This window comes from Cetorhinus maximus, chromosome 16 (assembly GCF_964194155.1).
Source record: "Cetorhinus maximus chromosome 16, sCetMax3.hap1.1, whole genome shotgun sequence".
NCBI lineage: Eukaryota > Metazoa > Chordata > Chondrichthyes > Lamniformes > Cetorhinidae > Cetorhinus > Cetorhinus maximus.
This window is the reverse complement of record NC_135894.1, coordinates 47,042,163-47,057,749: the sequence shown is the minus strand read 5'-3', so window position 1 is coordinate 47,057,749 and position 15,587 is coordinate 47,042,163.

The window sequence follows — 15,587 nt, the reverse complement described above, 5'->3', positions numbered from 1 at the left end:
ACTTCTGCTGCGGATGTCGGGGATGCACCTAGATGTAGTGATAGGTAAGAAAAATTAAGAAATACTGATAGCACAATTGTGGGACTAGTGTTCACTCATATATCATGCACCTTTGTGAATACATTTCGAGTTCATGATAATAGTCTCATCATGTGAATGCCTGTTGCATATGAATCTATGTGCCCTCTTATTGCAAGGGTCACCCAAGCTTTCACTCCCTTTGTGTGCCTCAGATTCATGTTTAATAGACTCATGATAGTCTCTTGCCCATCATGTAAGGGAGATGTGTCAAGCTATATCCTGAAAGTGATTGCACATTGAGATTTAATCTTTTAAGCCTTGCAAAACACCATAGAATTAAGTGCGCTCATGTCTTGGACGGTTAAATCTAATGTTGTGTCATCAACACAGAGCTGTGTTCATTGTGAATGTGAAAGCACATGACCTGGAACCAATATGGTCTCTACAATCATGTGCAAAACTCTGGGGCCGCTCAAGGTGTCTCCGTCAAGTGGCAACAACTGAACAATGTGCAGTTGATGCAGGTATGCCGCCTATCACCTCACATGCCTGATATATGCAGCTTTGGGTGTTGACCTTTCAAGAGTGAGGGCTTTGTGATCCTTGAGGGTTACAGATCCAAGGTTGAATGCTGACCTAGCTGGCGATGTCACTGCACGTAAAGCCCTTTCCAATCACTGGCATGGCGCTAAGGGACAGAAGTGCGCTCCGGTCCCCTTGCTTGGATCTTACTCCTCTAGATCCTTGTGGCTATCAGTGTGTTGCGGGTATGTCTTCTGCATTGTGCTGCTGTGATGGCATCCTCACATGGAAGCTGACCATCATTGCCCTCCTCAGATTCGTGCCCTTCCAAATCATCCTCGTCTGAGGAAATCTCAGCCATCTCCATGTATCCCTGTGGCAAGTGATCTCCCCTTTGAAGCACCAGGTTGTTCAGGGCAAACAGACCATGATGATGTGGGACACCATTTCTGGAAAGTACTGCAGAGCCCCACCTTAACAGTCCAAACAACAGAAGCGCATCTTCAGGATGCCAATGGTTTGTTCAATGATGGACCTTGTTACAGAATGTGCCCTGTTGTATCTTTCTTGCACTTTGTGGACGACGCACGGGTGTCATGAACCATCTCCTCAGTGGTTACCCCTTTTCACACAGCAGCCAATCCATAAGCTCTGCGGCCCTTCGGATATCTGAGGCACCTGGGAGTCACTCAGGATGTAGGAATCATGAGAACTCCCAGGGTACCTGGCACACATGTGCATGATCTGCTTCAGATGATCTCAGACCAGCTGAACACTGATAGAGTGGAACCCTTTCCTGTTAATGAAGATCAAGGGCTGCTGCTAGAGAGCTCTTAAAGTGAAATGTGTGTAATTGATCGCTGCATGCACTCCTGGGAAACTGGAGATCACTCCAAATTCCAGAAAACTAACAGTCTGGCTAGCTTCATCCATTGTGAACTTTATATAACGATGTGCCTTACTGTAGAGGGCATCCATCGCCCCCTTTATACACTTACGTGTTGAGCCCTCAGAGATGCTACATAGGTCTCCTGTGAATCTCTGGAATGAGGCGCTTGCATGAAATTTAAGTGTGGCAGTGATCTTCAGCGGCACTGGCAAGGGATGGCCTCCCAGTCCATGTGGCATTAGATACTCCCATAGAATGTGGCAGATATGAGTCACCACATCACTTGACAAATGTAGACGTGCACGGCACTGTCTCTTGCTCATCTCCAAATAGAGAAGCATTATCGGTATACCCTTGATTGTGCCAGTTGCCTCCTTGGAATGGGTCTGATCTCCTCAGCCTCTGGGTCTTCCTGGGGCACCCCTGGACCATGCGCCTCGGGCAAGGGCTCTTCTCTAAGCTGTGCTAGATGGCTCCTCCTTAATCTGAGCACTGACATCAAGAAAGCAGCATTGACTGTAGCTCCCATTCTACAATCCTTCTTCATGTGGACAGATAGATCCAAGAGATGAATGTATCTCATCCAACAATTACAGACCTCCCACTCCAAGCCAAAAAGCTACTGTCATGCCCTTGGGCTGTGCTTGCGCTACATGCCTTTCCCTATTCCACCTTTGTAGCTGAGGTGCTCCCTCACAGATCATAGGTGTGAAAGAAGCCACCCCAATAACTTGTTATCTCAATCCCATATAGGGTGTAAGAGGGTTGAGCGCAGCCATGTAATTTTGAGGCTCAATAAAGGTACTCATATGCTGCCTAATTTGGATTTGAGACTACCCTGCTTTGCACGATTGGAAAGATTGGATGCCTTGCGCTCTGTGATCCAGGTCAATTGGACAATGCAGTTTGCAAGGTTTGATAGAGCTTCTTGCAAATATCCAACAGCTGTGCTCCCTTAATGGCTGGCTGCCTCTTGACTTCTCACATTCCTCTGATGGTTATATGTTCAATGAGACCACCTCTAATGTGACCCCAATGCCAAGTGTAGTCTTGTGTAAAAGTGCACCCTGAGTTACTAGTTCCAACTTTTCAGTAGAGTCTTCATGAGTTTGCTCAACTGAGCCTTCATCTCCATGTTGAAATTCTAATAAGTTTGAAGTTGCCCCCTGAGAAGTCCAGGCGTGGACTCTTCCCACACTGCCTCAAACCACTCCCGTGTCAACTTTTTTCCAGTTTCATTATTAAACTGAAGCATTGCTTTGGGGACTCAACATCATGGTGCTGCATTTCAACTTCCAGACCAGCTTCGATCCTCCCCCTTTCACGTCCCTCCGATCATCCTGGAACCTGACGATGTGCAGGTAGACCTCCATCCAGTAATTCTCTAGACCCCGCCAGAACCCCTGGAGCCCATGGCGATTGTTGTGGACATTTCTGCCCTCCTCCCTGAACCCATCATTGTGGATGCCCCAATGCCCCCTATGGACCTCACCCCTCCATCTTGAGGCTGTGTGCACGGTCACATACAAAGCCCCCCCCACCCCCACTGCCGCCACTCACATGAAAGCTTTGAGTAGACCCCCCCACCTTTATTACGTTTTCCCCATTTACAGGCTGCGGATGCCTCCCCTGACCATGACTATTCTATCTGCAGTCCAGTACCAAGCCAGCCACCCAAGGACCACTGTGTGTGAGGCACTGAGCATGCCCTGCACACCATGCTATGTACGACCCCTATTGAACAGACAGGCCCTTCCTGGACCGGGATCAAAATGTACCTGTCAATCATAGCCCTGTAGCATGGCTCGCAAAGTCCCAGGACCACCTTCAATCTCCCACCCCGACAATGTGGTCCATACAGCCCCAGTCATGAGACTGCATTAAGCCCTTCTGTCTTGCGCAACATTAACCTCCCTTCCCCCAGTCTAGAGTCTGTGTGCATCCCCTCTCTCTCATGCCATACTCACCCCACCCACCCCCACTCCCGAGTCTGCATGGACCCCTTCCTTTCGGGCTCTTGCTCCTCGACCCCCAGTCATTCCTCTGCCTGTCATTTGCCCTTCCCTCCCTTGTTCCCTTCACCCTCATGACTCTGCCTATTCCTCCCCACTGTCCCCATGCTGGTCTCTGCTGGTAGAGTATAGTCCTGCCTGCAACCCGCAGCACCCTGCGTGAGCAGTCCTGCCTGCGCCATGCAACACTCTGGGCAGAATTTTCCCGTTGGCATGCGGGGACGGGTCCCGCACATCGATGTGTAAAATGATGCACAGTGACGTTGGGCGTGCGTCCCAATGTCACCGTGCGACATTGCGATATTTCGGAAGGCAGGCGCTATAAGTTCAGATGCGTGCCCGCCATCAATTAATGGGCCAGTTAAGGCCCTTGAGGCAGCAATTGAATACGATTTTTCACAGCCCATGTGATCAGGACATGTGATCAGGAGGTAGGAAACATTTGTATAAACCTCATCCATCGGCGGGAGTGGTGATTAGGGTTGTGAATGTGATCTTTCAGGTATTTAAGTGTGAAAGTTACTTATACTTGCCTGTGTGAGCAAAACTCATACCAGCTGCTTGAACAGGTGTAAAAGCCTTGGCCCAGACTCTACAGTAAAGATCATTTTTGGGGCCTGCATCTTTTAGGGAGCCTTCCCTTAGCCTGGGAATGGGAGTTGTGCTCTCCACTGGAGGCACCTCCTCTGAGGAGGAGGGGAGGGCCAGAAGTGGGAGGAGGCAAGGAGTCCACATTCAGCTTCCAGGGGAGCCACCTTTGGGAGGAGAGGCGCAGGTACAAGGGGCACAGGGCCAACAGGAAGTCCAAGGCGGAAGGGGCCGCAGAAGACGCCACTATCCTGCTGCCAGGGTACACAGGCGGTGAAGCAGCCACCTCAATATGTCTGAGGCCCAGTGCTGAAGGAGGCTCCGTCTCTCACAGGAGTCAGTCACCTCCATCTGTCAGATGATAGGCCCTGAGATCTCCACAAACTGTGTGGGTGGGCACTCCATGCCAGTAGCTCTAAAGGTCACAGCTGCCCTCAATTTCTATGCTTCCGGCTCTTTCCAGGGGTCGGTGGGTGATCTCTGCAGAGTCTCCCAATCACACTTGTGTCAAGCAGGTGACAGATGCTCTATTCAGGTGTGCATTGATTTTCATCCACTACTGCTGGGACGAAGCCAGCTAGACAGAGTGAGCCAGAGGCTTTGCAGCGATTGCTGGCTTCCCCCGCGTCCAGGGTGCAATTGACTGTACACGTGTGGCCATCAAGACGCCAGCAGATGAGCCCGGTGCCTTCGTCAACAGGGAGGGATTCCACTCTTTGAAGTGGAAGATAGTGTGAGATCACAAGATGCTGATTCTACAAGTCTGTGCAAGGTACCCAGGCAGCTCCCACAACGCTTACATACTCAGACTTTCCCAGGTGCCAAAGCTCTTCAGTGCTCCAGCCCGGCTGGATGGATGTCTGCTGGGTGACAAGGGCTATCCCCTCAAAAGATGGCTCATGATGCCTCTCCACCATCAAAGAACAGAAGCTGAGCAGAGCTACAATAGGAGCCATACCTCCATAAGGGCTATAGTGGAGAGAACCATTGGTCTTCTCAAGGTGCGCTTCCGATGCCTGGACCGCTCAGGGGGTGCACTCCAGCACCCCCAGATCGTCTGTCGCTGATAGTAGTTGCATGCTGTGCTCTGCACAATCTGGTGCTGGAAACGGGCAACGCAGTAGATGAGGAAGATGTAGAAGCAGTTGCTCTGGATGCACATGATGAGCCCTGTAGAGAGTCCAAGGATGAGCACGCACAGGAGAACGCTGAGGGGGTAGACACTGACCCGGGCATATGCCAGGGAGGCAGGGACACCTGGGAGGCTTGAATCCAAAGAACCTTTAGCTAGCCCACCACAGATGGACCTTCAACACATGCCAGGGCTGCAGGCTCCACACTTGAAATCTGATGCTAAATCAGCCTGGATACTAACATTAACTAAGGCCCTTGTCAATAAAGCTCAATGTCAAACAACTCATGCATAACATCATGGCTTCCTGTCCACTTGCAGAAGTAAGGGATCACCTGAGGCATGGCAACATGTCAAAATTTATTGAGGGAACAAATGTAACTTCATAAAGCAAAAAAAAATGTGTTGGACATCACACGAAGTCTTCCAGAAACTATTATGGGCCAACATAAAAGCACCAGTGAGAAACCCATGGTGTGCCTCAGGTGCCTTAAATTTATGCTTACGGATGCTATGCCTAGGTGCTGTCCCCTTGCTGGCACTGGCATCTGAGGCAGCCTATCACTGTGCTGTCCTGTTGGCCTCGATGACCTTGGCGGACATCCTCTGGCCCGTGGAGCATTTGATGGCCTTGCCTGGGATGGAGCGGCCAGTTCCACAGCTGACTTCTCCCCAGTCGCCGCAGCCTCATCGGATGCCACGGTCACTGGCAGAGGGGCGGAGGAGCTGTTGCCCTCATCCGGAGCGATTTAAGAGGAGCCTGCAGAGATGACAGGCAGCTGCTGACTGATGTGAGGTCGCTTCGGACCACCCTGCTCACTGTAGATAGATGGGCACCGAGCTGAGATACTTGGTGCCCAAACCATCTCCCAAACTGGCACTGACCAGCTGAGGCCAATGCCTCTGTGAGGGCTTGTAGGTCCGAGTGCAACCCCAGGAGGCCCTGAGTGGTTTCCTGGAGAAGCCTCTCCACAAGAGTCACCACTTTCTCCATGGAGGTAGCATGGTGCTCAGCCATGAGGTTCATTGCATTGGTAATGCTCCACGTGGACTCTTCAAGCAAGGGCACCATGCCAGGCATAGTCTCATGTATCTCTGCCAGATCCTCCCACATACCCTGCTGCACTTCCAGTGTTCGCTGCCTCATGGACGACTCCAGAGACACATCATCAGCCACCGACCGAGCATGTACCTGGTCACTCTCTGTCTCTGCCCACACCTCAAGCGAGTGTCAAGTGCCTTCACCGCCGTGCCCCGGGACACTAGCCAAAGATCTAATTCCCACTGAGGTGCTAGTATCTGCGCTGGTGCCTGCCTGGCTGAGATGGTGTGACGCTGGTGACAGCAGTGCCATGGCTTCCATGACATACATGGTGACCTGAATGCTCGCCAAACTTACCTCCCCATGGCACCCCAGCTTCACCACCACCGGAGGACCTGGGGGCATGGCGCCTCTCTAGAATCATGGCCTGCTGCTTGTAAACTGTTAGGATCGCCAACTGGGCTTGTCCTCCGCCAGTCCACATTCGTTCTGCGGAATTGTGTGCAGTCTTTTCCTGAAAAGGAGAGAAGAGCATTGATTAGTCCAGCCTGCACCTGAATTCCCATCGCATCCCTGCCAACCCAGCCAGAGTGGGACATTGCAGGGCTCCAGTTCTTCATCACCCCGCAGCTGCTGCACACTCACCCAAAGAAGCCAGGGCTGACTGCCCCCCCCCCAGTTACCCAAATGCTGCCTCCTTCACATGTGGCACCACAAGGTGTCACTTTGCTAAGAAAGGAGGCACAAGCACATGGAGTGCAAACACCAGCAGATGGATTGGTGCCCCACCAACTGGAAGCTCTCCTCCCAGTATGTTAGCACCCTGACTCTGACATGCTTCCCAATTCCAGCACTCTGCCTAGGTGCCGATCCTTGACTTTCAACCCCATTCTATACTCTGGGTGGCAGTGTCACACATGCTGCGGATGGAGAATCTTCTCAGGGTGAACCAGGCATGGGCAATATCTGCTGGCACACCCAGCAAGGGATACATGCCATGAAGGATTCAATGCCGTTACTATACTCAGATTTGTCAGGGCGGGGGTGGGTGGGAGAGGCGGTGGTATGGTGCTGGAGGGAAAGGATCACGGCTGCATTAAGTGACTTGAGGCAACATGGTACTCACCCTTCCTGAGCGCAGGAGATCGTTGAATCCTTTGCGACACTGGACCCATGTGCGCTGCACCGCATCATGGGAACTGACACTCTTGGCCGCCTCCTCTCACACACGTTTAATCAGGTGGGGAGGCCTCCGCCTCCTGTCCCTCGGAAGAAGAACCTCCCGTCGCACTGCCACCTCCTCCAGGAGGGCAGCTAGGCACTCGTCAGAGAAATGAGGGGCACACTGCCTCACTGGCTTACCCTCCAGCCTGCCCTGCCCCAATGGCCTATCCTCCGGACTTGCGTCATGCACATTGCCCCACTGATGTGCTCTTCTCCCAGCCATTGTGAGCAGCCTTGCAAAGACTGCCAGGCCTTCATTTAAACAGGCCGCCGGGTTGCCATTGGACCCGGCAGTCTGTGCATGCCTGCCACCATCCGCCCACTCCGGCTATCCACGGGAGTCATGAACTACACTGGGCAGGCCTTAATTGGCCCGCCCATCCACGTAAAATGGTGGCGCGGACCTGATCACGGGTGGCAATTGGGTCCACACCCGCCTGCGCCCACCCGCTCCCGCACGGCCTGCCCGACATGGGGAAAATTCTCTCCTATGTGTGAGCAGCCCTGCCCGCGAGCCCCACGTCTCACCTGTGAGAACAGCTTTGGCAATGGTGACAAGTCAGAGAATCACTGTTGCAAGTAGGCTTTCAATTGTTGTACGCACCTCGAAGCCATGAGTGAAGGGCAGATGCAAGCCACTTATATCCGGTTGTGATTCAGACTGATCTAATCTCCTGCTGGCATGGCACGTAATTAGGAGGGAAAAAGTGATTCTGGTGAGTTGCGTTTTTAATGAGCATTCATTAATGCATGCAAATAGAGTTCCCAACATGGAGCAATGGGAAAGTAGACTGGCTATTAGGCCACCATGTAAGTGCTGAGGGGAAAATTCCAACTTCTTTTCCCACCGGCGGAAATCTGACTTTTGGCTTCACACCTAATTTTCCATTCCTACCCGCCATGATTCCCGCCACTGGTGGGACTGGAAAATTCCGTCCCTGGACATGAATTTTCTCTTAAACTCTGCTTCAAATTATTAAACATCAAGACCATGGCTGGAATTTTACCGCCCCATCGGGGCAGGGACAGGGACGTAAAATGCAGCGAGCCATTCTAACCTCCATTGACTTTGGCGGAATGTAAAATCCCGCTGCCGTAAAATATTGTTTCATGTTTCTGCACTGGACAACACCGGAATAAAGAGTAAAACTTTGCTTCTTCAATGATATGTTGCTTTTCCTAACTCTGTAAGCTATCGATAAGGTACAGAAAAAATCTAGATCTATATCTTCCCTCAAACTTGGCTTCAAATTCTTCGACCTGAATTTTGCGCTTGTTGGGTGCGCTTGACCAGCGGGACCAGAAGCAGCCACGCTATGCGCTTCTGGCCGCAATCAGACCCCGACCCCAATGAAATTTGCACATGAAAAATGCTGCAAACTCTCTCTGTAATGCAAATTCAAGTAAGCAGAACTCATAACACCTCAACCCTCAAACATCTTTTATTTTATTTCATCCCGGACATTTTATCCTGCCCTGGATTGAGCATGGTGCGAAAATGTGAAGACTGCCTGGCTGATTGGCCCATGCGCCAACCGTAAAAGCACACGGCCCACGTAAAATCTCTACTAACTGCTTCCTTAAATGGGCTTAATTGCCCGTTTAATTGTCGGTGGGTGCACTTCCAACTCCCCCGTGCACCTGCCAATCGTAATGATGCACACAAGGGGGATGACATCGAGGCAGGGCTTTAAACTAAATAGGTAGGGGGGGAGGGTTCTGGAAAGGGGATACGTAGGCTTACAAAACAAAAGGATACGGCAGCATTGCAGGGCGGCTATTCAGGTAATGATTCCCAGAGAGTGACAGGAGGGGACAGAGTGTACAAACATAAAAAAGGCAGCAAATAGGGTCAAAGGGGGAAAAAATAGTAAGAAGGCAAAATTAATGGCTCTTTACTAAAATGCATGTAGTATTCGGAACAAAATAAATGAATTAATGGCACAAATAGAGATTAATGGGTATGATCTTATAGCCATTACGAAGACATGGTTACAAGGAGATCAAAGCTGGGAACTAAATATTCAGGGGTATGTGACTTTTCAAAAGGACAGGCAGGAAGCAAAGGGTGATGGGGTAGCTTTGTTAGTACGAGATGGAATAAGTACGATAGCAAGTAAAGATCTTCGATCGGAAGATGTAGAATCCATACGAGTAGAGGTAAGAAATAACAAGGGGAAGAAGATACTGGTGGGAGTAATATATAGGCCCCCTAACAGTAGCTATACTGTAGGACAGAGAATAAATCAGGAGATAATGGGGGCATGTAAAAAAGGCAGTACATTAATCATGGGTGACTTTAATCTTCATGGTAGATTGGGAAAATCAAATTGGCTGAGGTAGCCACGACCAAGAATTCATAGAGTGTATTCACAGCAGTTTCCTAGAACAATAAGTTGTGGATCCAACCAGGGATCAGGCTATTGTGGATCTGGTAATGTGTAATGAGGCAAGTTTAATAAATGATCTCAGAGTAAAAGATCCCCCAGGAAACCCTGACATGGTAGAATTTAGCATTCAGCTTGAAGTGAGAAACTTGGGTTGGAAGCAACTGTGCTAAAATAAAATAAGGGTAATTACAAAGGAATGAGGGCAGAGTTGGCTGGAGTGGACTGGGAAAGAAGTTTACCAGAAAAGACGGTTGATAAACAATGACACATGCTTAAGAAAATAGTTCATGACTCAAAACAAAGCTATATCCCAGTGAGGAAGAAGGATTCTAGGAAGGGGATAAACCAACAATGGTTAACCAAGGAAGTTAAGGATAGTATCAAATTGAAAGAAAAAACAAACAATGTGGCAAAGATTGGTGGTAAGCCAGATGATTGGGAAAGTTTTAAACACCAACAAAAAAGATGACCAAAAAATAATGAAGAGGGAGAAAATAAACTTTGAGGGTAAACTAGCAAGTAATATAAAAACAGACAGTAAGAGCTTCTTTAAATATATAAAAAGGAAGAGAGACGCCAAAGTAAACATAGGCCCCTTAGAGAATGAGGCTAGGGAAATAATAATGGGGAGCCAGGAAATGGCAGTGGAGTTGAATAAATACTTTGCATCAGTCTTCACAGTAGAAGTCACTAATAACATTCCAAAAATACTAAATAATCAAGGGGCAAAAGAGGGGGACGAAACAAATACAACAACTATCACTAGAGAAAAAGTACTAGGGAAACTAATGGGGCTAAAGGCCGATAAGTCCCCTGGACCTGATGGGTTGCATCCGAGAATATTAAAGGAAGTAGCTGCACAAATAATGGATGCACTGGTAGTAATCTTCCAAGAATCCTTAGATTCTATAAAAGTCCCAGAGGATTTGACAACTGTCAATTTATCGTGTTTATTCAAAAAGGAGGGAGAAAAAAATAGGTAACTATAGGCAAGTTAGCTTAACATTCATCATTGGGAAAATGTTAGAGTCTATTATAAAGGATGTAATAGCAGAGCATTTAGAAATGCATAATATACTCAAGAAGAGTCAGCATGGCTTCATGAAGGGGAAATCATGCCTGACAAATTTATTAGAATTCTTTGAGGAGGTAACAAGCAGCATAGATAAAGGGGAAATAGTAGATGTAATATATTTGGATTTCAAAAAGGCGTTTGATTAAGTACCACACATAAAGCTGCTTAACAAGATAAGAGCCCATGGTGTTGGGGGCAGTACATTAACATGGGAGGTTAGTTCAGAAGGTTCAGACACTTGGTATCCATGGAGAGGTTGTCAACTGGATTCGAAATTGGCTGTGTGGGAGAAGACAGAGAGTGGTAGTGGATGATTGCTTCTCAGACCAGAGGTCTGTGACTAGTGGTGTGCCTCAGGGATCTGTGCTGGGACCATTGTTGTTTGTTGTCTATATCAATGATTTGGATGATAATGTGGTGAATTGGATCAGCAAGTTTGCTGATGACACTAAGATTGGAGACGTTGTGGACAGCGAGGAAGGCTTTCAAAGCTTGCAGAGAGATCTGGACCAACTGGAAAAATGGGCCAGAAAATGGCAGATGGAATTTAATGCAGAAAAGTGTGAGGTGTTACATTTTGGAAGATCAAACCAAGATAGGACATACACAGTAAATGGTAGGGCACTGAGGAGTGCGGAGGAACAAAGGGATCTGGGAGTTCAGATACATAATTCCCTGAAAGTGGCGTCACAGGTAGACAAGGTTGTAAAGAAAGCTTTTGGCATACTGGCCTTCATAAATCAAAGTATTGAGTATAGGAGTTGGGATGTTATGGTGAGGTTGTATAAGACATTGGTGAGGCCAACTTTGGAGTATTGTGTGCAGTTCTGGTCGCCTAACTACAGGAAGGATATTAGTAAGATTGAGAGAGTGCAGAGAAGATTTACTAGGATGTTGCCGGGTCTTAAGGAGTTGAGTTACAGGGAAAGATTAAACAGGTTAGGACTTTATTCCTTGGAGCATAGAAGAATGAGGGGAGATTTGATAGAAGTTTACAAAATTATGAGGGGTATAGACAGAGTAAATGCGAGTAGGCTCTTTCCACTTAGATTAGGAGAGATAAACACGAGAGGACATGGCTTTAGGATGAAAGGGGAAAGGTTTAGGAGGAACATTAGGGGGAACTTCTTCACTCAGAGAGTGGTGAGAGTATGGAATGAGCTACCATCTGAAGTGGTAAATGCGGGCTCACTCTTAAGTTTTAAGAATAAATTGGATAGATGCATGGATGGGAGAGGTCTGGAGGGTTATGGACTAGGTGCAGGTCAATGGGACTAGTGGAATAATATTTCGGCACAGACTAGAAGGGCCGAATGGCCTGTTTTCTGTGCTGTAGTGTTCTATGGTTCTATGGATAGAAGATTGGCCAACTAATAGAAGACAGAGAGTTGGGATAAGGGGTGGGGGGGGCGCATTTTCAGGATGGCAACCTGTAACTAGTGGGTGGCCACAGGGATCAGTGCTGGGGCCACAATTATTTGCAATATATATTAATGACTTGGATGAGCAAAGTGAATGTACTATTGCCAAGTTTGCAGATGACACAAAAATAGGTGGGAAGGCAAGTGGTGAGGATGACACAAAAGGTCTGCAGAGGGATATAGACAGGTTAAGTGAGTGGGCAAAAACTTGGCAGATGGAATATAATGTGGGAAAATGTGAGGTTATGCACTTCTGCAGAAAGAATAGAAAAGCTGAGTATTATTTAAATGGAGAAAGACTGCAGAAAGCTGCAGCATAGAAGGATTTGGGGGCCCTCGTGCATGAATCACAAAAAGCTAGCATACAAGTCAGCAGGTAGTAGGGAAGGCAAATGAAATGTTAGCCATTATTTCAAAGGGAATGGAATATAAAAATAGGGATGACTTGCTAAAACTATACAAAGCACTGGTTAGACCACACCTAGAATACTATGAACAGTTTTGGCCCCTTTATCTAAGGAAAGATATACTGGCATTCCAGAGAAGGTTCACTAGGTTGATCCCAGGTATGGAGGGATTTTCTTATGTGGAGGTGTTGAATAGGTTGGGCCTGTACTCATTGAATGTTAGAAGAATGAGAGGCGACCTTATTGAAACATGTAAGATTCTTAGGGGGCTCAATAGGGTCAATGCTGAGAGGTTGTTTCCCCTTGTGAGAGAGTCTAGGGCCAGAAGGCATAAACACAGAGTAAGAGGTCGCCCATTTAAGACAAGAGATAGGGAGGAATTTCTTCACTCAAAGGGTAGTGAATCTGAGGAATTCTTTAGCACAGTGGGCTGTAGAGGCTGGGTCATTGAGGATATTGAAGGCTGAGATAGACAAATTTTTAATCAGTAAGGGAATCAAGGGTTATGCGGGAAAGGCAGGAAAGTGGAGTTGAGGATTATCAGATCAGCCATGACCTCATGGAACGTTGGAGCAGACTCGATGGGCTGAATGGCCTACTTCTGCTCCTATGTTTTATGGTCTTATGGACGTGTGCTACTTCACAAGTCAGGCGCACTCCTGCTAAGCCAACATAAGATTCTGGCCCTGGACTTCTCTCGTCATCAAGAAGACGCTCCGCTCTGACTGCACGGGTTATACCATAAGCCCCAACTTCTGTCTCTGATCTGTTGCATTTTTACGGTATTTAATTTTGATCAATTTACAGACTTCTCCCACCATTGCTGTGATTGAGAGACTTCAATCTCCTGTTGAGCTTGTGATTGACCAATTATTTGACTGGGTTTTCGGCTTTGGTCTGGCCAGAAAATTGTTTGCCTGGATCAAAGAACAAACCTCTGCTGCTTCTGGATTTTATGGTGTCCTTCAATTGCACCATCACCTTTCTGATCCTACAACTGACTCTATGCATATCCTACATCTTTATTCCTTCCATCAATGCTTCCTCTGATACTCTACCCTTATATAGTTTCACTTGCTAGTCTTGTTCCCGAGGTTGGACTCAGCAATGCTGACTCCACCCTACCTATAGTATCATTATCTCACCATAGAACTCCTGACTTTAACCTTGGGTTCCTTATTATCTTCCATCTATTTCCTATTTCCAATTTATTATCAGATACTAGACCTATGTAACTTGAGCATTCCAAGTCCATTCATGTGCACATCTACTGCCACTCCAAACCTGAGCCCATCACTCTTTTCACTTTTGTTCTGTTATTACATTTCTCTTTACCCTTTCTAGACCCTCTCTTCTATTATCATGCTTCCTTTCACTTCTCCCTTCTCAGGTACTCTGCCTCCCCAAATCTCTATCCTGACTCTTCAATGCTCCTCAAAGTTCTTGTTCACTTACCACCATTGCAGGCTTGACTCCCTTTTTGATAAGCCCACAGCTTCCCTCTGCATTTCTCTTGGCATTCTCTGAAGGGCTCATTGAGACATGTGGTGCTGGCTCATTAAAAGTAGCAACACCAATGGCCTCATCCAACTCTCTTGTTGACTTTCCCACCCAGTATGCCTGCTGGGTGATAATCTTGCCAGTTGCCTTCTCATCCAACTCACCCCTCCCACTGCTGACCCTGTGGACTTTGCCCCTGGTTAGCTCTCACAGCCCTCTTCTGCATCTCCTTCAGGATTATCTGACAACTTGTGCACAAGGCCCTTGCCATCCATGAACTTATTGTGGGTGATTGCCTTAATGGAAACCTGGATGAGGGGTGATAATTCTTTTCCCTTTAACGATGCCTCCTTGCCTGGCTTTACATTCCACCACTTGCTCCATCACGTCCAATGTGGTTATGTTGTGGTGCTTATCACCAGATCACACTTTGGCCTGCCCATAAACCTCTGGCACTTTCTCCTCCTTTAAGCATCTCACCATGTTCCACTCCTTTCACTTCTCATTCAAAATCATCGTTCTTTACTACCCTCCCAAGTATGATAAAAATGTTCTCACCAAAATATCTTCACTGCTTTCTTTCCTCAGCCTCTGCATTGAACAACCTCTCATCCTTGGTGATTTAAGAAGTTAAGAACATAGGAAATAGGTGCAGGAGTAGGCCACATGGCCCTTCGCACCTGCTCCGCCATTCAATACGATCATTGCTGATCTTGGGCTTCAACTCCATTTTCCCACAAGCTGCCCATATCCCTAATTCTCTTGGAGGCAAAAGGTCTGTCTATCCCAGCCTTAAATGTATTCAACGATGGAGCATCTACAACCCTCTGGGCTAGAGAATTCCAAAGCTTCACAACCCTTTGAGTGAAGAAATTTCTCCTCAACTCAGTTCTAAATGATCGGCCCCTTATCCTGAGACTATGCCCCTCTGTTTTAGATTCCCCAACCAACAGAAACAACCTCTTGGCGTCCCCCCTATCAAGCCCCTTCAGAATTTTGTAGGTTTCAATGAGATCACCCCTCATTTTTCTAAACTCCAGGGAATATAAGCCCAATTTACTCAGCCTCTCATCATAAGACACCCCCTCATCGCAGGGACCAATTTAGTGAACCTTCACAGTACCGCCTCCAGCGCAAGTATATCCTTCCTTGAGTGTGGAGACTAAAATTGCACACAATATTTCAGATGTGGTCTCACCAAAGCCCTGTACAAGTGTAACAAGACATTTTTTATTCTTGTGCTCCAATCCCTTTGCAATAAAGGACAACATGCCATTTGCTTTACTAATTGTTTGCTGCATCTGCATGCTAACTTTCTGCATTCCCTGTACAAGCACACCCAAGTCTCTTTGGATATTAACACT